The sequence below is a fragment of the Rana temporaria genome, chromosome 4, assembly GCF_905171775.1.
Source record: "Rana temporaria chromosome 4, aRanTem1.1, whole genome shotgun sequence".
NCBI classification, from domain to species: Eukaryota; Metazoa; Chordata; class Amphibia; order Anura; family Ranidae; genus Rana; species Rana temporaria.
The window spans coordinates 336,616,571-336,641,490 of record NC_053492.1 but is presented as its reverse complement, the minus strand read 5'-3'; the positions used below and the strand labels follow the sequence as shown (position 1 = coordinate 336,641,490).

Below are 24,920 nucleotides of genomic sequence, written 5' to 3'. Positions count from 1 at the left end.
ACGTGGGCGGGAAGTGGTTAAAACACATTTTTTTCCCCAGAGTATTTTCTGGGTATTGCAGAGTATTGGCCGGGGTATTGCAAAGTATTGGTGTTGGGATATTGCAGAGTATTGGTGTTGGGGTATTGCAGAGTATTGGTGTTGGGGTATTGCAAAGTATTGGTGCGGGGGTATTGCAGAGTATTGGTGTTGGGGTATTGCAGAGTATTGGTGTTGGGGTATTGCAAAGTATTGGTGCGGGGGTATTGCAAAGTATTGGTGCGGGGGTATTGCAAAGTATTGGCCGGGGTATTGCAAAGTATTGGCCGGGGTATTGCAAAGTATTGGTGCGGGGGTATTGCAGAGTATTGTGTGGGGGGTATTGCAGAGTATTGTGTGGGGGGTATTGCAGAGTATTGTGTGGAGGGTATTGCAGAGTATTGTGTGGAGGGTATTGCAGAGTATTGTGTGGGGGGTATTGCAGAGTATTGTGTGGGGGGTATTGCAGAGTATTGTGTGGGGGGTATTGCAGAGTATTGTGTGGAGGGTATTGCAGAGTATTGTGTGGAGGGTATGGCAGAGTATTGCGCGGGGGTATGGCAGAGTATTGCGCGGGGGGTATTGCAGAGTATTGCGCGGGGGGTATTGCAGAGTAATTGCGCAGGGGGTATTGCAGAGTAATTGCGCAGGGAAGGCAGAGCATTGCAGAGTATTGCGCAGGGAAGGCAGAGTATTGCAGGGGTTAATGCAGAGTATTGCACAGGGAAGGAAGAGTATTGCAGGGGGTTAATGCAGAGTATTGCACAGGGAAGGAAGAGTATCTCAGGGGGTTAATGCAGAGTATTGCACAGGGAAGGAAGAGTATTGCAGGGGGTTAATGCAGAGTATTGCACAGGGAAGGCAGAGTATTGCAGGGGTTAATGCAGAGTATTGCACAGGGAAGGAAGAGTATTGCAGGGGGTTAATGCAGAGTATTGCACAGGGAAGGAAGAGTATCTCAGGGGGTTAATGCAGAGTATTGCACAGGGAAGGAAGAGTATTGCAGGGGGTTAATGCAGAGTATTGCACAGGGAAGGCAGAGTATTGCAGGGGTTAACGCAGGGATGGCTGAGCAGGGATGGATGGATCTGTGACTGCAATAGTCACAGATCCATCCCACACTGCTGCTGCCATCCGCGCTCTCCTCTCACACTGTACCGATCGGTACAGCGAGAGGAGGGAGGAACCGGCGTCATCAAATGACGCCGGTTTGTTTACCTGTGATCGCGCCGTCATTGGACGGCGCGATCACATGGTAAAAGACCGCGGTTGTCGGTCAGTTACCGAGATCTGTGTAGCGCCGGGTCTCATAGACCCGGCGCGCACAGAATTTTCAGTGTGCGCGCCCGAGGCGGCGCGCATTACTGCTTCTGGTGGGCGCCGTTAAATAACGGCGACCCCCAGTTAAGCAACCACCTTGCCGCCGTTATATGACGGCAGCTGGTGGTTAAGTGGTTAAAGCCGTTGCACTGCTCTGGTTTGTCTGACACTTCCTTGTAAAGATTCAGAAAATGTTATAGGCTCTTACAGACAGCTTACGTGACTTGTCCAGGAAGTAAAATATGTAGAAATGTCCTTTTAGTTTTAGGCTGCAAAGTTAAAGCTCAATTCATTTTTTTTTTCCAGAAAACAAGTGGATCAAAACTACAGCAAAAATTAATATTTTTGTCAACTTTGGCATGGGTTTAAAATGATTTTCCTTCTAATGCAATAGAAACTTCGTAAGGTAAGACATTTTATTTTGTAGATTGCTTATCGGATACTGTAGCTAGTACAACTAGTTGGCAATTGAGTTTAACTTTAAAGGCCTTGAAAAACTTGAATTTAGCAGTTTAATATCTAATTTCATAGTTACATTGTTTTGATTGTGACTGTGAGTTAAAGCTGATCTGAAGTCACCTTAAAGTTATATTTAACTTTATAACTGATTGCCAATTATGTTGCCTTCAGCTGACCCCACTGAAAGTTTCCCTTGTAGATTCTTCACACTGCAGCTTCCCAGAGTTACCACTCAGTAAACCACTGTGGTGGACAAAATTAGTAAATGAGCTGATTAACAATGTATCAGTGAGCAGTTACAGCAGGACTTTGATCATTTGATTATAGGCACTTAGCACTTAGCCGGTGGATCTCCACCAGGAGGAATGCCTCTTTTTTGAGGAGGCTTACACCTTCCCCAGACCCTCACACACCTCCCCGCCCATCAGGGGAACCACCTCCCGGGCTACCCCATCCAGGGAAACCCCCTCCAGGGTTACCCCATCCAGGGGAACCCCCTCCAGGGCTACCCCCTCCCGGGCTACCCCGTCCAGACGGACACTAGCCTCTCCATCCCCCAGGAAGGCATTGAGGAAGACCAGGGGTGTATCCGGATCCCTCCAAGAAGGGCTGCAGAGGGAGCAGGCAAGGCAGACACGCCACATGGGTGATCTAGCCTGTGACCTGCGCCGTGTGGCAGACAGCCTGGCCTCCTCAGCCAAGACCCAGGCTGATTGCACAGTGGCTGTGCAGGGCACCGCAGCCACTATCCAGCAGTGCCTCACCCAGCAGGCTGAGCATACCAACTCAATGTCGGACTGCCTGCAGGAGTTGAGTGCTAACTGAGCTGCCATGGTCAAATGTCTGGGTGACCAAACTGAGACCCTAGAGGCCATGCGGCACCACATGGTGGCAGGGGGTCCCTCACCATCTGGGGACCATGGCTTGGTTGTGCAAGCCAGCCTGGAGCGTCATACCCTGGCCATTGGGGAGCTGCAGGCCACTGCAGGCCTTTTGGCAGAGGTGTAGAGCCTGGGGGAGGTTATCCAGGCAAACACAGCTGCCATCCAGGCAAACACAGCTGCCATCCAGGCAGAGGGTCGGCAGAACAGGCGACTCCAGCGGCAGACCAACGCCCGCCAGCTGCGGATGCAAGCGGATAATAACTCTTTTCTCAGCCGCATTGCCATAGCGTTGGAGGGCATGCAGGCTACATCTGCCATCAGACCAGGGGATAAACCTCGTCATGATGCGCCACCCCCCCACCCAAGTCTCCCCCCAGACAATTGAGGAGCCGTATCCGTGGGACCAGGCCTGGCCCACGAGAGGGCAAATGACTGCTCTTTGATATTTTGTTTTTGTTGGACGTGCACAGAAGTATGTGTCGTCCTCCTGTAAGGGCATGATCCCTTTATATTTTTTGTTTGGACGTGCACAGAGGTATGTGCCGTCCTCCTGTAAGGGCATGAGTGCAGAAGTGGTGCCCGGACACCCGTTTGCAGGGGCAGGGTTTGCCCGATGCTGCTACAGTGTGACTGGTGTGCGATTGTGTGTGTGGGTGACATTCCTGCCAGCAAGGTGTGTCACCTTGGATCGTCAGGGAGAGGTTATCCCCACAACTGTGTGAATGTGGTATGAATGGACAGCAACATCATTGGGGCCTTGGCGTAGCGTTGCTGCTCCCAAGTCCTGCATGGTGGACTTGGGCTAAACCAATGTGAGGTGGATGTGGTGTGTGTGAGCTAGGCACCACAGTGGTGTGCATGCGTGCATTCTCCTTGTGCCATGATGAATGTGTGTGTTTAACGTGCAAAGATGCGTTCACGAGGCAACTCCTGACTACTGTTCCCTCAGCAGACGGGGTAGCCTCGGTTAGGGGGGGGGACTGTCTGGTTCGGGGGTCAGGTCATCACATATGTCAATCTCCGGGTCCTTTCTCATGGCGTAGTTGTGCAGCACGCAACATGCACCGATGATCTGGCACACAAAGTTTGGGGAATACAACAGGGCCCCCCCGGACGTATCGGAAACGGGACTTTAGGATGCCAAATGTGCGCTCCACCACTGCACGGGTGCGTATGTGTGCAGCATTGTATCTTCTCTCTCCTCTGGTTTGGGGATTCCGGTATGGAGTCAGGAGATGGGGCCCAAGTGCATATGCAGAGTCACCTGGAAGGGAAAAGACAGGAGGATGTTAGCAGTGCATGTGCCCCTCGTGATGTCTGCATCATGGGGTCGGACAGTCATGCCTGACTCCCATGTCACTCACCAACCAGCCAGCTGTCCCTGTACACGTTCTGTTTGAATTCCATTGTTATGGTGCTTTGACGGAATATGTAGCTGTCGTGGCTGGCCCCTGGGTGTTTGGCACAGACGTGCCATATGAGGCATTGGGCATCGGCTATCACCTGTACGTTGATGGAATGCCACTGCTTACGATTGCGGTATATGTGCTCTGTGGCACGGGGGGGGGGCCGTAGTGCCACATGTGTGCAATCAATGGCCCCCAAGGTGCGTGGGAATCAGGCAATTCTGTAGAAATCCTGCATTGCCTTCTGCCGCAGGTGCTCATGGGTGGGTTTGATGATGTGGTGGGACATGCGTGTGAGGATTGCGGGGACAACCTGGTGCACACATTTGCTCATGGTGGATTGTGACATCCCAGACACGACTCCACTTGTACGTTGAAATGATCCACTGGTGAGGAAATGGAGTGTTGCCAGTACCTTGACCAGTGGCTGCACTGCATGTGAGCGTTGTGTCTGGCTGGTGATTTCATCATGCAGGGCTGTGGCTAATTCCAGGATGGCATCAGGGCTGAATCTGAAGATGCGATACACCTCCAATTCACCCATGCCAAAGACATTCATGCACGTTCGGTATATCCTCTCCCGTGCCCTCCTCCGTGCCTGTGGACGCAGTAGTGCTATGACCATGGCTGCCCCTGGCATGTTGGCATACGGATGCGTTGTCCTGCAAGTGTGGTTGCTCAGCTCGTCCGTAACGGTGCTGCTGCAGCTGCTCTCCAGCTGACCTGTGCACATCTGTTGCTGAGCTACACCTGCTTTATGGGGAATAACTTTAGGCCGGATGTACAACTTCCACGCACATCGCGTAGCCTGCGTCAGGCGCTTGTACGTTCGTGAATCTCCCTCATTTGCATATGAGAAAATCAATGGGAGCGCCAAATACGTCCAGCGTAAATATGCGCCCACGATACGCCGGCAAGTTACGTTGGTCGGATGAAGCCTATTTTCAGGCGTATCTTGGTTTCCGAGTCCGGCGCATAGATACGACGGCGCATATTTGCACTTACGCAGCGTATCTGTAGATACGTCGGCGTAAGTGTTTTGTGAATCCGGGCCATAGTCTGTATTCATTTATTTTGCTAGTCTCGATTCCCTTCAATAGGCTTCAAGATTTTATTATTATTTTCTCTGTGGTTTTTATGTTCTTCTGTGTTATTACTGTTAATCTCATGCCTGTACCATTTTTTATATTTAGAAAATGTAAAGTAAAAATAAACACAACTTTTACCTGCATATTGTTATGGATTAATATTGATGGTGGTAACCGCTTATGTCTGAATATTGAACGCAATACACATTAATAACGGTGTACATTTAGGATTTTGAAGCTGTAATTTTGTGATAACTGCTGTGAAATTTGACAGTTTATTTTAAAGCCGTTGCACTGCTCTGGTTTGTCTGACACTTCCTTGTAAAGATTCAGAAAATGTTATAGGCTCTTACAGACAGCTTACGTGACTTGTCCAGGAAGTAAAATATGTAGAAATGTCCTTTTAGTTTTAGGCTGCAAAGTTAAAGCTCAATTCATTTTTTTTTTCCAGAAAACAAGTGGATCAAAACTACAGCAAAAATTAATATTTTTGTCAACTTTGGCATGGGTTTAAAATGATTTTCCTTCTAATGCAATAGAAACTTCGTAAGGTAAGACATTTTATTTTGTAGATTGCTTATCGGATACTGTAGCTAGTACAACTAGTTGGCAATTGAGTTTAACTTTAAAGGCCTTGAAAAACTTGAATTTAGCAGTTTAATATCTAATTTCATAGTTACATTGTTTTGATTGTGACTGTGAGTTAAAGCTGATCTGAAGTCACCTTAAAGTTATATTTAACTTTATAACTGATTGCCAATTATGTTGCCTTCAGCTGACCCCACTGAAAGTTTCCCTTGTAGATTCTTCACACTGCAGCTTCCCAGAGTTACCACTCAGTAAACCACTGTGGTGGACAAAATTAGTAAATGAGCTGATTAACAATGTATCAGTGAGCAGTTACAGCAGGACTTTGATCATTTGATTATAGGCACTTAGCACTCTGTCTGTGTTATGTGTTGCATTTTATCTGTCATTCATTATCACATAGATTGACTAACTACAAATTTTCTTAATTAAAGTGATTGTAGACATTCATTTTTTTTGTTTGTTTTACATCACAAACATGCCTATACTTTTGAAATGGTTTTGCACAGAGCAGCCCCAGTCTTCTTCTGGGGTCCCTGCACCATCACTCCAGGCCCCTTCTCTTCATCCGGTGCCCCCACGGAAAGCTGCTTTCTGTGGGGGAAACCATGTGGGCTTGCTCCTGAGTCCTGCTGCTGCATCCATTGGCACAGACAGCGGGACTTGGCCCCACTCCCATGTCATAGCTTTCAAATTGACAGCAGCGGGAGCCAGTGGCTTCTGCTGCTATCATTCTGTCCGATGAGGAGAGTGACAGCTGCTGGAGCTGCTGTGCTTGTGCACATCACTGGATCAGATCAGCGGCAGCTAAAAAAAAAGGGGGGGGGGTCTGGGGGGAGGGAGGGGGAGCTGCAGCACAGAAGGTTTTTCACCTAGTGCATTGAATGCATTAAGGTGAAAAACCTTAAAGTGGATGTAAACCCCCCAAAAATTTTAATTTTTTTTGATATCACAATGTAGAGAATAAGATTTCCTATCATCTGTGCCCAGTCTTGCCACACCGAGTTAATCCAGCTCTGAGCAATCCTCTTTTATTGTTCAGCGAAATAAAACAGACTTACAGAGAAAACCCTGTCTTAATAAAAAGTCCTTCCTGCCCTCCTTGCTTTGAGTGACAGGTTATTTACATATCTTGTGCACTAGCCTGGACACATGCACAGCCTCTGTAAAAAGTTCCCAATTCACATAGACAATTGATTAGGGGAGATGTATATAGTCAGAGCTGGGCAGAGTAGAAGCTTGAGTGATCTTCTTATTATTATTATTATTGTTCTATTGCAATGTGGTGTGTCTGAGGTCACCTGATCACATATGAAACATTCCTTTCCTGACACAGCATGACAGCATATACGTATGGGAAGGCTCTGCCTCCCTGCCCAATCAGGACCGGTTATACTATAAAAGTAGGTCTCCTCCCTTACCACAGTATTCTCTGCTTTTTCCTCACTGCTACAGGCGGTTATGCTACTGCTAAAAAGCAGGACATGTTTGTTTTTCCCTCACCTTGCTGAACACTTCCGGCCAAGCCACACAGGTTCATGCCTCTCCTGTATCGAAGCTCCCCGCTGTACAGGCAGTCCTGAACGCCTAATGGGGGAGACCCCACCCCCAGCAAGATCCATAAAGATTGGGGTACGTACAGGTATCTGGTCTAGGAGAGCTATCCCAGAACACTAAAGGCTGCCCACTTGCAAAATGGCGGCAGTGCGACTTCCGGGTACAGCAAGATGGCGGAAAGGGGACTTCTGGTCACAAACAAGCCTATGGCCAGCCGGGTGAAGCAAGATGGCGGCCAAAGAACTTCCGATCAGGTGAGACGCTGGGGGCGTCTCAGGCACGAGATATAACTTTGGAAACAGCCTGTACACAGAGGGTTAGGTTAGTGCACCAGCATCGTTACCAGGCGCTACAAACACACGAATCGGGATCCAGGTAGGAAACTTACATGTTGAAAGTTTCATGAAAACCATGTTATGACAAGTATCTAAGTGGGACTATCTATGAATTTCTGAATCATGAGCTCTCCTAGAGACCAGCCATGTATCTTAAGGGAGGGCAGGTGTATGTTTGCATGACATATCTTTTAAAAGAGTGCATTTACTGATTGGCTGTAAATCTGTTTTAGCCCGCAGTTACCACATCATTCCTCCAAGAGCAAGGAGACACAGCACAGACATGCCTCAAGCTCTGAGGCCGCGTACACACCATCAGTCCAAACCGATGAAAACGGACCGAAGTTCAGTTTCATCGGTCCAAACCGTCCGTGTGTACGCCCCATCGGTCTTTGGTCCTTCGGACAAAAATTAGAGAGCTTTAAAATCGAACCGATGGATCGCTGACCGATAGATCCAAACCAATGGTTAGTACACAAAAGCATCGGTTCAAAACCTGCGCATGCTCAGAATCAAGTCGACGCATGCTTGGAAGCATTGAACTTCGTTTTTTTCAGCACGTCGTGTGTTTTACGTCACCGCGTTCTGACCTGATCGTTTTTTGAAACAATGGTGTGTACGCACATCAGACCAAAAAAAAATAAAAAATCAGTCTGCTTCAGCGGTGAACCGATGAAAACGGTCTGTCGGACCATTCTCATCGGATGGATCGACCGTGTGTACGCGGCCTGAGAGATCAGCATCACACTCTAAAGCCCGCGATCAAAGTCGGCACAGAGTGGAACATACTCAGCATGGGGAGGAGAACAGAGATGATCTCTGTGTAGGATGTGGAAGAGTGGCCCTTAGAGGGAAAATCTTGTGTAAAGCCTGTCTGCGTGAAGCAACAGATAAAGAGACTGAAAGAGCTGAAATAATCCAAATAATAAAGCGGACGGTTAAAGAATCTATACACGATTCAAAACCAACAACCAGTGAACCCAGAGGGACAAGCAGGGGTCATACTGGGACCCAAAGACCTAGAGACCCATCCCCAGAGTGGGATTCTGGGGAGGATTCCCAAATTGATGACACAAAACTACGTTTTAGATATTCAGCGGTACAACCGTTGATAAAAGCTGTAAGGCCCCGTACACACGACCGAACATGTCTGATGAAACTGGTCTGCGGACCAGTTTTATCGGACATGTTCGGTCGTGTGTAAGGCCTATCGGACCGTTTCCCAGCGGACATTTTTCCAGCGGACAAAAGTTTCTTAGCATGCTTACGTATAACCAGCGGACCGAAATCCCGCGCATGCGTCAAATTGATTTGACGCATGCGTGGAAGCATTGAACTTCCTGGTTTGCGCACGTCACCGCGTTCTCTGTCCGCTGGGATTTTGGTCTGATGGTGTGTACACACATTAGACCAAAATATCCCAGGAGACATGTCCGATGAAAATGGTCCGTGGACCAATTTCATCGGACATGTCTCCTCGTGTGTACAGGGCCTAAGAGAAGCACTTCCGTGGGAGGAAGAAGTGACTCATCCCGCAAAAGCGAGAAAGTATTATCCACAATTGAAAAAGACAACGCTGTCATTCCCTCTCATAGAAGAGGTAAAGGAAGTGATTCAGGAGGAGTGGGAAAAGGTGGACAGAAAAGCATCACCTGTCGATAGATTTATGCGTATGTATCCCTTTAAGACAGAGGACATGCATAATTTGGAAACTCCCCCCTTGGTTGATGCCGCTATCATGAGGTTGGCACGTCATGTAATGCTTCCGATGGACGATGCAGTGTCCTTCAAGGACCCCTTAGACAGAAGGATGGACTCAGACTTGAAGAGAACCTATTTAGCTGCAGGCAGTGTATGCAGACCTGTCTTAGCACTGGTAACACTGGCAAAATCCATCACAGCATGGGCAGAATACATAAAGGGGCAAATACAGTCGGGTGCAGACATGACGGCATCCCTCGAATTCGTAGACAATATTATACAGTCTGGTGACCATGTTGGAGAAGCAGCTATTGATTCGTTACTTTGCTCAGCAAGGGCCATGCAATCCTCGGTCATGGCAAGAAGAGCTCTATGGCTTAAGCCATGGACGGCAGATACCTCATCAAAAATAAATTAGTGTTGCATCCCCTTTAATGGGACTGCATTATTCGGTAATATGATGGATTCGGCAATATCAAAAGTGACAGGGGCAAGTCGGGGCTGCTCCCACAAGATGTAAAACCGAAACAGAGACGCTTTCCGGGGAGAAGGCAATACCCCAATAAAGTAAGGGAGTTCAAACCCTTTAGGCCTCTCAAAGAGTACAGAAAGGGCACAAAGCCACCTCAGTCAACAGTGGCACAAATGTCGAAGGCGGGCACAACGTCGGAACAGCAGAAACCCTTTTGAAGGTTTCTCCGTCCAGACAGGTGCAGTGGGGGCCAGACTATGCAGGTTTGCTCATGTCTAGACGGATCGAATCAAGGAGCCTTGGGTAGCAGAAGTTGTCCGAGTAGGATACTGCTGGAGATTTCTAGTCACTCCTGCAACCCCACATTTCTGCCCCACACGTTTACCTCAAGACAGATGTAAATGTCAGTTAATATTCGAATATGTACAAACACTACTCCACAAGGGTGCAGTGGAACCAGTGCCAATACAATAACAAGGACAAGGTTTCTATTCACCACTTTTCTTAATTCAGAAAAAGACAGGTGACTTAAGACCCGTATTAGACCTAAGAGAGTTGAACAAAACGATCTCAGTTCAGAGTTTCAAGATGGAATCATTGCAGTCAGTAACGCAAGCTCTCACAAAGAACGAGTGGATGCTATCCCTCGACCTGAAGGATGCATATTTGCATGTCCCAGTGCATGCACAACTGCACAAGTACCTAAGGTTCGCGGTGGCGGACCAGCATTTCCAATTCACGTTCCTACCATTTGGCCTAGCAACCTCACCCAGAACCTTCTCCAAGGTTCTACTTCCGATAATAGCCATTCTACGCATGAAAGACCCGGTAAACCTTCACAGGTGTCAGTAATTAGTAGCAGACCCACCTCATGTAACAACTTCGGATGCGTCAGCATCAGGGTGGGGAGCACACCACGAGGGGCTGTTAGCTCAAGGCAAGTGGAAGTACAGAAGGAAGGAGGTCTCCAATGTCATAGAGTTGATTCCAGACACAGATCAAGAGAGTGATAATACAGATGGACAACAGGGCAGCGGTCACCTACATAAAGAGACAGGGTGGAACGCGAAGCCAGTCACTGCTGAAGGAGGTGACACCCATAATGGAATGGGCACAACAAAACCAACTTGACCTGTCAGCAGTCTATATAGCAGGCCCGCAGAACTTTCTAGCGGACACACTGAGCACTGATCCCAACGAGTGGGCACTGAACCAGTCAGTATTCCATTGGATATGCAAACAATGGGGATATCCAGACCTGGATCTGATGGCGACTGCAACCAATACGAAGTGCAGGCGTTTCTTAGCAAAGGCAAGGAAGCGTGTCAGGGCACTAACCTTTAACGGTCACATTCCCCAGTTGGCTCTGGGTGGAATCGAACCCAGAACCTCTCCATTGCTGGTCCAGGTCTTTGCCTCTGAGCCACTGCTCAGTGTTATTCTTCTTGCTGTCCGTCGGAGCCTGGTTCTGAACTCGTGCTACTTTGGACCAATCAGTGGCCTGAGCGGCCTATTTAAGCCAGCCCCTTCCTCTTTGCAAATTGCTGGTTCGTAAACAGCTTTTTGGATTACCTTGCTGCTGAATACTCTTTGGATATCTCGTTACCTGACCCCTGGCCTGTTTCCTGGATTACCGCCTTCTGTTTACCTTGACCCCGGCTTGAACTTGGACTCTCTGATCTCTGTAATCCCTGACCCTCGGCTTTGGACTTTTGAATACACCGCTTGCTTCAGCCCCTGACTCCGGCTTGTTCCTGGTTTTTCCTTCAGTCTTGTTCCCTGTGTGCACCTGCTATTTTGGACTGTTTCCTGTGTCATCCGCTACAGTCTCCAGTGTGCTTCTGCGATCCAGTTTCCGGTTTACCTTGGATCTCCTCCTGCCACTGGTCCCGGTTCCTCCTGTTGCGTCCTACCCTCTGTCCCAAAATCCAGAGGGCGGATCGCATCAGGTCGCAAAGGTGAGCCGCCCTTGGCATCTTGGCTTCAGTAAGTTATATCCTGACATTACGAACCAGCCAAGATGTCCGAAGCCGACAGGGCACGCTCACCCTTTGAAGCCTTGTGTCAACAGGTTTCTGTACTAACGGACGCTGTTCAAAAGTTGCAAGAAGGATACCTGCTGGTGGATGGCAGTCTCCAACAACTGGTCAGACCTGGACCTTCCGCTTCTCCTTCAGCCGCAGCGTCCACCTCCCAGTCGTCTACAGCACCAATTGCGGCTGCGATTCATCCTGAACCACGAGTTCCTACACCGGAGCGGTTTTCTGGCGACCGCAAAAAAATCCGAGCTTTTAAAAACGCCTGTCTACTCTATTTATCACTTCAACCCAGAACTTTTTGCTCTGAAGATTTTAAAGTTGGATTTGTGATTTTGCTTCTTGCTGACGAACCTCAATCATGGGCTCATAGCCTAATGGAGCAAAGAAGCACCCTACTGGACACTATGGACTCTTTTTTTGAACAGATGTCTAAGTTATATGATGACCCACTACGTTCATCTACTGCAGAAGCCACGCTCCACAACTTAAGCCAAGGAAGAAGACCCGTGGAAGATTATATCGCCGAATTTCGTAAATGGTCAGCAGACACAGGGTGGAACGAGGTGGCTTTAAGATACCAATTTCGTCAAAGTCTGTCGGAGTCCCTCAAGGACGAGTTGGCCCGAGTTGACCCTCCCATTTCTTTGGAAGCCCTGATCCAATCCGCTACGCAGCTGGACAGGCGCTTGCGGGAACGACGGACAGAGCGTTTCCAAACATCTCGTCCCAACTGGACGCCTGCAAGATCCTCTGTGGCTCCTGCACCTCCTCCGGCTCCATCTGCACCCTCTCTTCCTGACCCTGAGCCCATGCAGCTCGGGCTAGTTCGGTCACCTCTGACCCCTGAAGAAAGACAACAAAGACGTCAATCTAATTTGTGCCTGTACTGTGGCGAATCGGGCCATTTTCTTCGCTCCTGTCCAGTGAGACCTTGTAAGTCCAACCTACCGCCTACCTTCAGTTGTCATATTTCTAACCTGCCACAGACTCATGTTATTCTTTTTCTGTCATTACAGCTACCAACAGGAGTAACCCGGCTCCCAGCCATAATTGACTCTGGGGGCATGTAGCTGCTTCCTGGACTCTGCTATTGCTCAGAAATTACATGTCCCACATCGCCTCAAGGACTCCCATTTACAGATACACTTGGCAGACGGCTCACTTCCACGTTCCGGTTTAGTCACCAGAGAGACTCTTCCAATTCTTGCTTCTTCTGACACCGGTCATCGATAATTCCTCTGTTTGGACCTCATACCATCACCTATGTTCTCCATCATTCTGGGACTTCCGTGGTTGCAGGTTCATCAGCCCTGTATTGACTGGGGTAAGAAAGAGGTGAAGTTTTTTTCTTCCTACTGCAATCAACACTGCCTTCATCCTGTTAAAGCTTCCTGTTCTACCATTGCTTCTGCACCAGACGATCTGCTCCACGTTCCTTCAGCTTATCTTGATTTCAAGGACGTTTTTGACAAACAACAGGCCGACCACCTTCCCCCACACAGACCATATGACTGCCCTATTGACCTTCTGCCTGGTTCTAAAATTCCCTTTGGTCGCATCTTCCCCTTGTCGGAGACCGAGCTAGTAGCTCTAAAAACATATATTGATGAAAATCTTGATAAAAAATTTATTCGCCCATCTTCTTCTCCAGCTGGCGCCGGAATCTTCTTTGTTGGGAATAAGGATGGCTCACTTCGACCCTGCATCGATTACAGAGAGTTAAACAAGATCACTATAAAAAACAGATATCCACTACCCCTCATCCCAGAGCTTTTCCAACGTTTCCGCTCGGCCCGAGTCTTTTCTAAACTGGACCTTCGGGGAGCCTATAATCTTATCCGAATTAGAAAGGGGGATGAGTGGAAGACCAGCCTTCAGATCGAGATTTGGTCATTTCGAGTATTTAGTGATGCCCTTTGGCCTCTGCAACGCCCCTGCCACCTTCCAGCATTTAGTTAATGATATATTTTGTCAATATCTGGATGATTTTTTGGTTGTTTATTTAGACGACATACTAATTTTTTCAGGTTCATTGGAGTTACACCGAATCCACGTCAGAAAAGTTTTAGCCGTCCTCAGAGAACATAAATTATATCTTAAGGCCGAAAAATGTGTTTTTGAACAAACCACCGTTCACTTCCTCGGTTTCATAATTTCAACCAATGGAATAGCTATGGATCCACAAAAAGTAAAGGCAGTCCAAGATTGGCCCCCTCCAACTGATAAAAAGGGTGTCCAGCGATTCATTGGGTTCGCCAATTTTTATCGTAGATTCATTCCTGGTTTCTCTTCAATTGTCGCTCCCATCACTGAATTGACCCATCAGGGGTGTCTTTTTCGTTGGTCACAGAAAGCACAAGAGGCCTTTACAAAACTCAAGACAGTTTTTTCTTCCGCACCTATTCTGCCACACCCAGACCCGGCCTTGCCCTTCACCCTGGAGGTCGATGCCTCCGAAACAGCCACAGGTGCTATTCTATCACAAAGACAAGGACCTAAAGCCTTACTCCATCCTGTGGCATATGCATCTCGGAAATTGACTCCTCCAGAGAGGAACTATGATGTGGGGGATCGAGAGCTCCTTGCCATTAAATTTGCATTAGAAGAGTGGAGGTATTTGTTGGAAGGGGCACTCCATCCCATTCTAATTTTTACTGACCAGGATGTTTACAGATAACTCTATGCCTATTGAACCTAGTACTGTATTAACCCCTCAGAATTTTTTCTTGATCTCTCAAACAGATTTGCTCAATTCCATCAAGCTTGCTTCAAAACAATGTCCTAATCCGGCCATCTTTTCCTTGGAAGAACGGGATGACTTACTGTGGTCAAGGGGTAAGATTTTTGTACCAGCAGAGACCAGACAATTAGTTTTGAATACTTTTCATGACCATAAATTTGCAGGCCATTTTGGCATTCGGAAGACACTCGAGTTAATTAGTCGCTCTTTTTGGTGGCCAAAATGGAGACAAGATATTAAGAAATATGTATCATCCTGTTCTCGCTGCCAACGTTGTAAAGGCTCAAACACTAAGCCTTGGGGCTTATTACAACCTCTTCCCATTCCCGAACGTCCTTGGTCAGGGATTTCTATGGACTTTATTGTAGACCTACCACCTTCAGAGGGTTTCACCACCATTCTAGTTGTTGTTGACCGCTTATCGAAGCTAGCGCACATTCTACCCATGATCGGCACACCCTCCGCAGCAGATTCAGCTAAGATCTTTCTGAAGGAAGTGGTGAGATTGCATGGGGTACCCAAAAGTATTGTATCTGATAGAGGGGTACAATTTACCTCAAAATTTTGGAAACAGCTTTGTAAATCATTGGAAATCAAATTGTGTTTATCCTCTGCTTACCATCCGCAGTCCAACGGTCAAACAGAGAGGACCAACCAAACCCTGGAGCAATATCTCCGCTGTTTCTGTTCGGTATCTCAAAATAACTGGGTATCTTTATTACCATCGGCAGAATTTGCCTATAATAACTCAATACATACCTCTACCAATCAAACTCCATTCTGGGCCAACTTCGGCTATCATCCATCTTTTCTTCTGGATTCCATCCCGGAATCATCAGTACCAGCAGTTCAGGAACATTTGATTTCTATTCAACAAAATTTTCGAAAGCTTCAGGAAGGCATGCAGCAGGCCCAAGAAAACGTTAAAAAAAAATTGACAAGGGAAGAAGGGAATGTCCGACTTTTAAAGTCGGAGAAGAAGTCTGGCTATCAGCTGTCAATATCAAATTACCAATTCCTTCACGTAAATTGGGTCCCAAGTATATTGGTCCATTCAAGATCAAGCGAAAAATTAATGCCGTGGCTTTTGAGTTAGCTCTACCTAAATCTTACAGGATTCATCCGGTTTTTCATACTTCTTTGCTTAAACCAGTTTCACTAGACCCAAATCCTGGAAGGGAGGAGCCACCGCCTCCGCCAGTTGAAATCCTAGGACAAGAAGAATTCGAAGTAGAAACTATCTTGGGCTGCAGAAAGAGGGGGAGGCAGCTCCAGTATTTGGTCCACTGGAAAGGATATCCTCCGGAGGATAATTCCTGGGAGCCTTCCAGGAATCTACATGCTCCCCGCTTGATCCGGGCCTTTCATCAGGAGCATCCAGAATTAATGGACAGTTTGGGCGTCCGGAGTCCGCCCCAAGGGGGGGGGCACTGTCAGGGCACTAAGCTTTAACGGTCACATTCCACAGTTGGCTCTGGGTGGAATCGAACCCAGGACCTCTCCATTGCTGGTCCAGGTCTTTGCCTCTGAGCCACTGCTCAGTGTTATTCTTCTTGCTGTCCGTCGGAGCCTGGTTCTGAACTCGTGCTACTTTGAACCAATCAGTGGCCTGAGCGGCCTATTTAAGCCAGCCCCTTCCTCTTTGCAAATTGCTGGTTCGTAAACAGCTTTTTGGATTACCTTGCTGCTGAATACTCTTTGGATATCTCGTTACCTGACCCCTGGCCTGTTTCCTGGATTATCGCCTTCAGTTTACCTTGACCCCGGCTTGAACTTGGACTCTCTGATCTCTGTAATCCCTGACCCTTGGCTTTGGACTTTTGAATACACCGCTTGCTTCAGCCCCTGACTCCGGCTTGTTCCTGGTTTTTCCTTCAGTCTTGTTCCCTGTGTGCACGTGCTATTTTGGACGGTTTCCTGTGTCATCCGCTACAGTCTCCAGTGTGCTTCTGCGATCCAGTTTCCGGTTTACCTTGGATCTCCTCCTGCCACTGGTCCCGGTGCCTCCTGTTGCGTCCTACCCTCTGTCCCAAAATCCAGAGGGCGGATCACATCAGGTCGCAAAGGTGAGCCGCCCTTGGCATCTTGGCTTCGGTAAGTTATATCCTGACAAAGCGGAAGCAGTAGACGCTCTCAAAGCCAGATGGATCTGCAGGCTAGCGTATGTATTTCCTCCAATCCCCATAATCTTCAAATTACTCAACAGAGTAAGAACACACGCAGGGACAGTCATATCGATAATCCCAATGTGGTCACGCAGACCGTGGTTCCCACTACTACAGTCATTGGCAGTGAGCCAACCCATGCCTCTCCCGAAAATCCCGGACCTATTACAACAGGGTCAGGTAGTGCATGCAGACCCAGGAATTCTGCACTTAGCCTTCTCCCTTCAGCCTCCAGGCAGCTAACAGAAGCAGGACTTACCACAGAGGTGGTGAAGACATTATTGAAGGCTAGAACATCCACCACTAACCAAACCTATTCAAGGTTATGGGAAGTATTCAAATCTTTTGCAGAAACACAACGGTTTAATCCCAGAACACCTTCAGAACCACAAATTCTGAATTTCCTTCAGACAAGCTTAGACAAGGGTTTCAGTGTCAGCACACCGAAAGTACAGGTCTCAGCCCTGTCAGCACTATCGGGAGTAAAATGGGCATCTCGATGTCTAATCCGTAAATTTTTGAGAGCATGTACAAAAATTTGTCCTGTAAAAAGATCATATGTCCCACCTTGGGATCTTCAAGTAGTGTTAGACTTTCTATCACAAGAAACCTTTAACAAAGGACAGTCCACAACGTTAAGAAACATCTCAGCGAAGGCAGTGTTTCTCACGGCAATAACTTCCGGCAGAAGGGTATCGGACTTGCAGGCCCTGGGCTGCAAACCACCATACTTTTGTCTAATGACGGACAGGGTAGTGTTACGAACTCTACCACACTACAGACCGAAGGTCAATACATCATTCCATATAAACCAAGATATGGTACTTCCAACATTTCGGGCAGATACAGCAGAGACACCACATAGTCTGGATGTGGGGTCTGTCCTAGAAACCTACATAGAGATGACGGCAACATTCAGAAAGATGGAAAATCTATTTATTGTGTATGAAGGTCACAGAAAAGGGCTGGCAGCATCTAAAAGGATGCTGGCGTCGTGGCTAGTTAAGTTCATAAGGAGAGCTTATGTGGCGAAAAAGCTAGATTCTCCAGCAGAGCTTAAAGCGCATTCCACGCGAGCGATGGCAACATCTTGTGCGAATTTCAGGGCAGTCACCCCCGAACTCATCTGTAGGGCCGCAACATGGGCGACCTTTAATTTCTAAACCACTATAAAGTGGATCCGGCGGCTTTAACAATAGTACAGTTTGGTCGCGCGGTGTTACAGAGAGTGACATGAAGTAATGTCACAAATAAGTAAAGTTACATAGTAGTATATGTATAAATAAATAAGTACAGCATTACTCACCTGTTTGGTCTGGTGATTTGGTACATTTCATACGTATATGCTGTCATGCTGTGTCAGGAAAAGGGAAAATGTTATACTTACCTAACGGTAATTTTCCTTTCCTGATGCAAGCATGACAGCATATAGGTCCCATCCTGAAAAAAAAGGGGGTAAAAGGTTCAATAAAGGGCCTTTCGCAGTGATACTAAATTATGAGAATACTGCTGTAAGGGAGGTATCGCACTGCAAACTGACAGTTAGGACATGAATCGGATCGCATGGGTGTGAACACCTATGCGATTCTGGTGTGAACCAAAAAAAGTCCCGTGCGTGTTTGGTCCAAATGAGATGCAATTTCAGCCATACAGTTTGTATGGCTGAAATCGCATCGCACAGACATCGCATGTGATCCGAACAGCAGTGCGGTGCAAATCACTTGCGATCTTGCACAGCGCACTAATGTGATCCAGCCCTAAGGCTCGATTCACACCTATGCATGTTGCTTTTGAGCGTTTTGCAGTGTTTTTTGTGGTGCTTGTTGCATTTTTTTAATGTGCGTTTTTACCGCGATTTGCGTTTTTTTTTTTTTAGCCAGCAATTTTAATTTTTTCACATTTCCTTTAACAACCAGCTATAAACAGGTTAACAAAAAAAACGCAAATAGCGGAAAAAACGTGGCAAAAAAGTCCCTGACCCTTTCCAAAAACGCAGAGGCACAAAAAAAGCATTTATGTGAACATGTTCCATATGAAACCATGTTAAATTTCCCTGCATTTTTGCAAAATGCATCAAAAAAAGCATTAGTGTCAATGGAGCCTAAGTTCATTCAGAATTACTGGATGTAAGTATAAAAAGTGAGAAATCCACCCCTCCCCCACATAACACATCCTGGTAATATAGGAATGTTTCATATGTGATCAGGTGACCTCAGACACACCACATTGCAATAGAACAATAAGAAGAAGAAGATCACTCAAGCTTCTACTCTGCCCAGCTCTGACTATATACATCTCCCCTAATCAATTGTCTATGTGAATTGGGAACATTTTACAGAGGCTGTGCATGTGTCCAGGCTAGTGCACGAGATATGTAAATAACCTGTCACTCAAAGCAAGGAGGGCAGGAAGGACTTTTTATTTAGACAGGGTTTTCTCTGTAAGTCCGTTTTTATTTCACTGAACAATAAAAGAGAATTGCTCAGAGCTGGATTAACTCTGTGTGGCACGACTGGGCACAGATGATGGGAAATCTGGTTCTCTACATTGTAACATAAAAAAAAAATATATTAATTTATACTGACCAGTTCTGTGCTATGATATGGCACAGAGCAGCCCCTTACTTTTTTATTGGTGGTCCCCTGTCTGAACCTTCCTGTGCTCCTTCGTTCTCCCACATCGGGCTTTGTGTGTTCATAGACACACACAGTGGGGCTTGGCTATGCCCCCGCTCAGGGCAGGACTTAGGGTGGTGGGGGCCCCTGGGCTTGAGTGTTGAAGGGGCCCCCTGGAGCCGAGAATTGGGGGGGGGGGTCGAAGTTGTTGAGCGGGGGGGGGCGAATTGAAGTTGTTGAGCGGGGGGGGGGGATTTTGCAGTTGTTGAGGGGGGGAGTGCCTCTCACCTGTGCCAACAGCCGGGGCCACAGACTGTCATTAGCCTGGCTGTCGGCTTTCTTCCCTTCAGCAGCCACAGTCCTCCACACACCACTCCGGTTCCTCCTGCTTCCGTGCTGCCTCCTCTTGCAGTGCGGGAAAATTAACCCTTTTGCGGGACTGCGGAAAGAAGCTGTCTGTGCGGGAAAGTCCCACAGAATCCGTGCGTGTTGGGAGGTATGCGCAGGGCCGCCATCAGGAATTTTGGGGCCCCTTGCACAGCTTAAGGCATGGGCCCCCTGAAGCAGAGAACCTAGGGGGGGTGGGGGTGCTGCCGCCTGAAATTGAGAAGCGTGGGGGCTGCCGCAAATTGAGAAGCGGGGGGGCCTTTACAAAAAAAAGAAGAAAACAAATATATATATATATATATATATATATATAATGTGTATGTATGTATGTAGATATATATATAAAAAGGGGGGTAGCCATCCGGGGCCCTGGGGACCTCTGGGCCTTTTAATAAAAAATAAAAAAAATAAACATTTATAAAAAAAAGGGGGGGTTGCCACTTGGGGCCCTCTGAGCCCTTTAATAAAAATAATAATAATAAAAAAATATATATATTTATATATATATAAAAATAAAAAATATATAACATTTTTTTTTTTTTTACAAAAAAAAAATAAAAAAAAATGGGGGTTGCCATCCGGGGCCCTGGGGGCCTCCGGGCCCCTGGGGACCTCCGGACCCCTAAAAAAAAAAGGGGGCCCCCTATTGGGTGGGTCCCCTGGGCTTGAGCCCAGTCAAGCCCAATGGTAAGTCCGGCCCTGCCCCCGCTCCCTCCTCATTGGATTTGGCTGACAGCAACAGTAGCCTATGGCTCCCACTGCTCTCCTGTCAGACCAGGAAGTGAAGGGAGAAGGGCTGTAGTGGGCTTGATTGTGAGAGGAGTAGGGTTGCCACCTTTTCTTCAAGCCAAACCCGAACATTTTAGTGGCGCACAACATTTTTTTTTTTTTGTTAGTATATGCTATAAGATTGTAAAATACAAGACCTGGGACACTTGGTTGCCTCAAGGAGAACAGTAATGCGTAGCGCAGTAGATGTGGCCTGAATTGTGAGTGTTATGCATGGAATACAGGGGTCAGGGATATTTACTGTGCAAAATGCAGGAGACAGGAGTGTAGAATGCATAGTAGGAGTCATGAGTACAAAACAAAAGGGGTACAGCAGTCAGGGGTGTGTGACACAGTGTAGGGGTAAGAAGAGCACAAAAGTCCCCACCGCAAGCAATACTCTCCTCCATGTTACCCTTTTATCAAATATCCCAACTCCCTCTCCTGCAAAAATAAAATAAAAAAGCCAGCACTAATCTTTATGCTCACTCTCCACCCCACCAACAAAAAAAAATTCTCCTCCTCCCAAAACAATTCACCCTCAAAACAAATCCTCTTCCCCCTTCCTCAGCACAAGTCCTTCTCCACTATCCCCAAAATCCCCAGTCCTAGCCCCCCTTCTTCCTAATCCAAGCACTTATCCCTGCCCCCCTCAATTCCCCCTCTTAATAGAAATCCTTTCCCAACCAGTACAAACCCTCCTTCCCCCAATACCCCTCTCGGGAAAAAACCTCTGCCACCACCAAATCCTACCTCCCAGCATAGCCTCACATTCCAGTAGAACACACCCCCCCCCCCCAACAAAAAAATCTCTTGTAGTATAAATCTCTCCCCTCCTCCCATTCCCCCACCAAAAAAAAAAAATTCACTCCTAGCACAGACCTCTCCCTTAAAAAAAAACCTTCCCAGCACAAATCTCCTTCCACCCTACAAATCCCTATCCCAGCACAGCTCCTCATCCCAGCAAAAATACCCCACCCCAACATCCCCCCCAAGCACAAATCCTCCTCCCAGTACAAATTCTCTCCCCCAAATCCCCCCTTCTAGCACAACATGCTCCCCATCCTGGAACAATTCCTCCCCCCTTGTCCTCTCCAGCGCAAATCCTCTTTCCTCCAAGCCCCTCCTACACAAGTCCTCTCCCCAGTTCCATCACATATCTTCCCACCTAAATTAAGGTGACCAGATTTTTAAAATTAAATCCGGGGACATTTAAAAAAAAAAAAAAAAAAATTATTGGCAAATGGTAAACTATTTTATAAGCATATTTTCCTAAATGATATATGCAGTGTATGTGGTATGTGTTTATGGAATGATTGTATGATATACATGTTGTTTCTCACACTTCCTCCACGAGATAAAAAAAAAGATACTACTTAGAATTTTTGGGGAAATGTTAAGAAGATAAGCTAGAGAAAAACCTTGGAGGGATGGGGAGATGGAGCTAAACTAAAATCCAATCCGGGCAGGGGTGGCTCCAGACAATTTTTTTGGAGGTGCTATGGTGGTGCTTGAGGTAAAAGTGAGGGCGCTAATGTAGTGCGCTACCTGTGGGCGTGGCCAGCAAGTTGCCTTGGTCAGAAAGTGGAGGATTCTTCATGGCGTACAATGGTGATCAGTATATCCTGGCCTCTGTATACCCATAAAAATCTAAAAAATGCAGCACAACTCTACACTTCCTTTATACAATTCTACAAATGGACTTATAAGTGTAATGGTAACACCTATAAAGTACTATCCAGTTCAAATCAACCAATGTATTGCAATATAGTATAAGTGATGGTATCGCCCCCTCTGCAAAAATATTTTGAGAAATTGCAGAGCTTCAATGTGCAAATAATGGTGTAACCCCCTACATACAATAATAATAACAGAGATGCAAATCAAGCAGTGTATTAAAACATAGTAGTGATGGTGTCACCCTCTCTGCAAAAGGTAAAAAATATCGTAGAGCTGCAATGTGCAAATCATGGTGAAACCCCCTATCCCCCTGTATATCAATTGTACATTTTATTATGATTATATATCGGGGGTTCACCACGATTTGCACATTGCAGCTCTACAATATTTCTTGAATATGGAGTTTAAATTGCTAAATTTAAAACCTAATAGGGTTTCAATTAAAGTCCCAACAATTTATTTTCCCTACAATATTTCTTACTTTTTGTAGAGAGGGTGACACCATCACTACTATGTTCTAATACACTGCTTGATTTGCATCTCTGTTATTATTATTGTATGTAGGGGGTTACACCATTATTTGCACATTGAAGCTTTGCAATTTCTCAAAATATTTTTGCAGAGGGGGTGACACCATCACTACTATATTCATATTACAATACATTGGTTGATTTGCACTGGATATTCATTTATAGGTGTTACCATTGCACTTATAAGTCCATTTGTATACTTTAATAGATGCAGTGTAGGGCATTGCTGCATTTCGTTTTATTGATTTGCGTTAGATGAGGGAACCAGCTAACAAGATTCTCTTATTGCTTTTGAGATTTTTTTTGTTGAATGTCTGTGGTTTTACTTGATTTGTTATGTGTTCTCTATACTGGTAACCACTGGTCCTGTATGCTGGTGGTCAGTGTACCCCCTGTATGCTGTTGGTACGTGCAGGGTTCAGAAGGATGTTAGGTGCAGGGTTCAAGGGGATGCTATGTGCAGGGTGCAAGAGGATTCTATGTGCAGGGCTCAGGAGGATGCTACATGGAGGGCTCAGGAGGATGCTACGTGCAGGGTGCAGTGCTCAGGAGGAGGATTCGTGCAGGGTGCAGGGCTCAGGAGGATGCTACGTGTAGGGTGCAAGAGGATTCTATGTGCAGGGTGCAGGGCTCAGGAGGATGCTATGTGCAGGGCTCAGGAGGATGCTATGTGCAGGGCTCAGGAGGATGCTATGTGCAGGGCTCAGGAGGATGATTTGTTCAGGGTGCAGGGCTCAGGAAGATGCTACATGCAGGGGGTTGCTATGTGCAGGCTGTGGGGCTCAGGAGGATGCTACATACAGAGTGCAGGGCTCAGGGGGGTGCTACATACAGAGTGCAGGGCTCAGAGGGATGCTATGTACAGAGTGCAGGGCTCAGAGGGATGCTACGTACAGAGGGCAGGGCTCAGGGGGTTGCTACATACAGAGGGCAGGGCTCAGAGGGATGCTATGTACAGAGTGCAGGGCTCAGAGGGATGCTACTTACAGAGGGCAGGGCTCAGGGGGGTGCTACATACAGAGGGCAGGGCTCAGGGGGATGCTACATACAGAGGGCAGGGCTCAGGGGGATGCTACATACAGAGGGCAGGGCTCAGGGGGATGCTACATACAGAGTGCAGGGCTCAGGGGGATGCTACATACAGAGTGCAGGGCTCAGGGGGATGCTACATACAGAGTGCAGGGCTCAGGGGGATGCTACATACAGAGTGCAGGGCTCAGGGGGATGCTACATACAGAGTGCAGGGCTCAGGGGGATGCTATGTTCAGAGTGCAGGGCTCAGGGGGATGCTATGTACAGAGGACAGGGCTCAGGGGGGTGCTACGTACAAAGTGAAGTGCTCAGGGGGATGCTACGTACAGAGTGCAGGGCTCAGGGGGATGCTACGTACAGAGTGCAAGGTTCAGGCATGCATTACATACAGAGTGCAAAATTCAGGAGTGCGTTGTACAGAGTGCAAGGTTTAGGAGTACATTACATGCAAGGTGCAGAAAAAATAAATCAGGAATTAAAGAAAAAAAAAACGCACATACTTAGGTCGATGCGGCATCACTCTGATACTGCATCTATCACCTGCTGGCTCCACACTAAGAACTGAGTGATCAGACACCGCTGAACACTCAGTTCCCCCCTTCGCTCTGAGCAGAAATCTGTGACTGTCTGCTCTGTCCCTCCAATGCTCACTGGAGCGCTGGGCTGTGGAGGGGGCGGGGCTCAGGTTCTTGGCAGAACACTGAGAGGCTGAGCCAGCTGCTGGTCAGGCATCTGGGTGGATCGCAACTTTAACCTTCCTAGAGTCTGTACCAGCTCTGTTATAATCAGCCGACAGCGGACTTCAGTCATAGGAGTGCAGAACAAACTTCTGGGCATAGATGGCCACATTATCTGCGGTTATCTACGCCCCCCCCACTGTCTTCTGGGAGTGACACGGGTCCCAGAAGACAGCAGACCATTCTGATTGTGCAGTGCAACACGCGCATGCGCAGTAGGGAACCAGGAAGTGAAGCTGCAAGGCTTCACTTCTTGATTCCCTTACCAAAGATGGCGCACCCGAGGGACAGGTTGGCTTCGGGTGCTGATATCGCGGGTGCGATGGACAGGTAAGTGTCCTTATTTTAAAATTCAGTAGCTGCAGTATTTGTAGCTGCTGACTTTTAAAAGAAAAAAAT

At 47.3% G+C, this 24,920-nt stretch overlaps 1 protein-coding gene across 1 annotated transcript in view; it reads left to right on the top strand.

Annotated features, from left to right (window-relative positions):
• Positions 1–1,576: 1,576 nt before the first annotated feature.
• Positions 1,577–24,920, top strand: part of NLRC4 (NLR family CARD domain containing 4) — an 806,697-nt gene continuing 783,353 nt past the window's right edge. Inside the window, exons 1-2 of the mRNA XM_040350743.1 lie at positions 1,577–1,744; positions 5,627–5,726. The gene's annotated coding sequence lies outside the window, so the exon portion shown is untranslated. The remainder of the gene's footprint in view (positions 1,745–5,626; positions 5,727–24,920) is intronic.